Source organism: Hakea prostrata, chromosome 2 (assembly GCF_041222555.1).
Source record: "Hakea prostrata isolate BN-2017 chromosome 2, UWA_Hpros_2, whole genome shotgun sequence".
Taxonomy (NCBI): domain Eukaryota; kingdom Viridiplantae; phylum Streptophyta; class Magnoliopsida; order Proteales; family Proteaceae; genus Hakea; species Hakea prostrata.
The window spans coordinates 31,413,368-31,416,003 of record NC_142601.1 but is presented as its reverse complement, the minus strand read 5'-3'; the positions used below and the strand labels follow the sequence as shown (position 1 = coordinate 31,416,003).

General features: G+C 41.8%; 1 pseudogene; it reads left to right on the top strand.

The window, feature by feature from the left end:
- The first annotated feature begins 247 nt into the window (after positions 1 to 247).
- LOC149024220 (CBL-interacting serine/threonine-protein kinase 12 pseudogene) lies at positions 248 to 1,090 on the top strand (annotated as a pseudogene).
- The last annotated feature ends 1,546 nt before the right edge of the window (positions 1,091 to 2,636 follow it).

The following is a 2,636-nucleotide window of genomic DNA, read 5'->3' as shown; positions in this document are numbered from 1 at the left end:
GTCACCGTTCTTCCCGATCTAAAAGCATGAAGATCTCCATCGCTCTTTTCTGCACGTTCATGACCTTCGAAGAGTGTTATATGGCCGAACAACTTGGTTGCTTTATTTTTTGGCGAGGCACAAAACAAATCGAATCTACAGCAACAATCAAGGAGCTGAGAACCAGAGCTTGTAATGGCTGATTTGCAGAAGAAGTTCGTAAACAACTACAATTTGAATTGAAATTGAAATTCTAAGAAATCGAAACATGCCGGATACAAAGAAGAGTGGCCAGACTCTCCTTCTCGGCAGATACGAGGTTGGAAAGTTTCTTGGCCATGGAACCTTTGCAAAGGTTTACAACGCAAAGAACATCATAACTGGAGAAATTGTTGCAATCAAAGTTCTTGACAAAGAGAAAATTATTAAAGGAGGATTGGTTGCTCACATCAAGTGTGAGATCTCAATCTTTCGCCGTGTTCGACATCCAAATATCGTCCAGCTTTTCGAGGTCATGGCGACGAAAACCAAGATCTACTTTGTTATGGAGTATGTTAAGGGAGGTGAGCTATTCAACAAGGTTGCTAAAGGGAGATTGAAAGAGGAGGTACCGAGAAAGTATTTCCAACAACTTATCTCCGCCGTCGGATTCTGCCACACCAGAGGTGTTTACCACCGGGATCTCAAACCTGAAAACCTGTTATTAGATGAAAATGGCGATCTTAAGGTCTCTGATTTTGGCCTTAGTGCGATATCAGATCAGATGAGGCAAGATGGGTTGTTCCATACCTTCTGTGGAACCCCTGCATATGTAGCCCCTGAAGTTCTGGCTCGCAAGGGTTATGATGCGGCCAAGGTGGATATTTAGTCATGTGGAGTGATTTTGTTCGTTTTAATGGCTGGTTATCTTCCTTTTCATGATCAGAACATTATGCAGATGTATAAGAAAATCTATAAAGGTCAATTCCGGTGCCCTAGATGGTTTTCCCTTGAGCTAATCCATTTGCTTTCTCGTCTTCTCGACACGAATCTAGGGACAAGAATCACGATTCCTGAAATTATGAAGAACCGGTGGTTCAAGAAAGGATTCAAACACTATTTTTGCCCCTGAGAACGAAGCTCTGGAATAGGTTTTCTGACCCTGAATTTAAGCGTTTCCTTCTTGCTCCTGCTAATCTTAAATCTCTCCAAATTCTGCTAAAATCGCCGATCGGATCTAGATTGGCAACAGATGAGGATGTAGGCATAAAATTAGAAACGATGTCCCTGGTTACTAATGTGCAGCGTGAGATGGAAAACGAGTTGGTGACTTTTAGCAAGAGTTCCAAAGAGAGGAGCAAAGAAGGCGCTGATCTCTTTGCAGTTAATGAGATATCTGAAGAGAATCAGAAACAGGATTTGGGGGAGAATTCTGATTTGCAAATAAATCTAGAGAGAACTTCTGACAATGAAAATCATAAGTTGGAAACAGATGCAGATACACATGGAAGACTTGATCCAAAATTATCAATTACTGGTGCGCACTGTGAATTGGAAAGTAAAACAAGTAATTTCTACCATGCACGAAAAAGCTGGTTGAGGTGGGAAATAAAATGAAGGTGCGAGAATATTGATACTCGAGAATAAGGAGGATGCGAAGGTTGTGCGAGAGAAAGTGGACACGAGATACTTTGATTCCAAAATTTGAGAAGTTGCTTCCACCAACATCTAAGAAGCAGCAGATTCCCACAATGCATGAGGCAATGGAGGATCAACTTGTAAAGTGAATTTTGACATTTCATTGACACCACCTTCTTCTGCAATTTCATTTGGTTACTGTTTAGCAATAGAATTGTTCGATGTAATGCCTCAATGGGACATGGGAACTCACCAAAGTTTTCATTTGGCCATGTTAATGCAATACTCACCAAAGTTTTCATAGCCCTCTGTTGCAAAACAGGTATACCAAACCTTAGAACACGTATGAGTGGACCAATCGTCTGTTGTGTTATTGAGTCCTTCTGAAGATGCTCTTCCAAGAGCAAATGTGAGAGAAGTTCAGCTGCCAGCTGTTGCACAGGTGATGTTGGATAATCCAATAAGGTGATAAGAGGATCCATTGCTTGGTGAGGAGTCAAGTTATATTCAGAACGGCATTGCGAATGCTCCAAAATATTAACAAGAACCTGTAAAGCGCTATGCTGTCCATCTGGCCTGAATTCAGGTCTCGATAGTAAGAGAAAAAGGGGTTCAACCACTTTGGCTGCTGAAGGGCCCTTTGCAATGGTAGCATTATTGGTCAGTAGCCGAAGTAGTTCTGCAAGTACTGCACGGTGAAATCTGGTGATTCAAGGAGAATATCTAGTATGCTCTCAACAACCCCAGCTTTCACCATTTTCATCTTACAAACAGGCCGACCTTTCCCTAACTTTATAAGAGCTTTTGAGATGGCCTCATGGAGGGTGTAGTTTATACCATAAAGAAGTCCAACAAGGGGAATGACAACACCATTTGCAGCAACTAGTTCTCCCAAATTCTCATCATCCAGTAGTTTATCAAGTGCATGGACAACTGAATGATGAGCAGGACTAAACTCAGTCACAAGAAGAGAGATAAGAGGCTCAACACAGCGAGTTGCAGCCACTGTAGACCTGATTCTTGGATTTCCAAAAAGGACA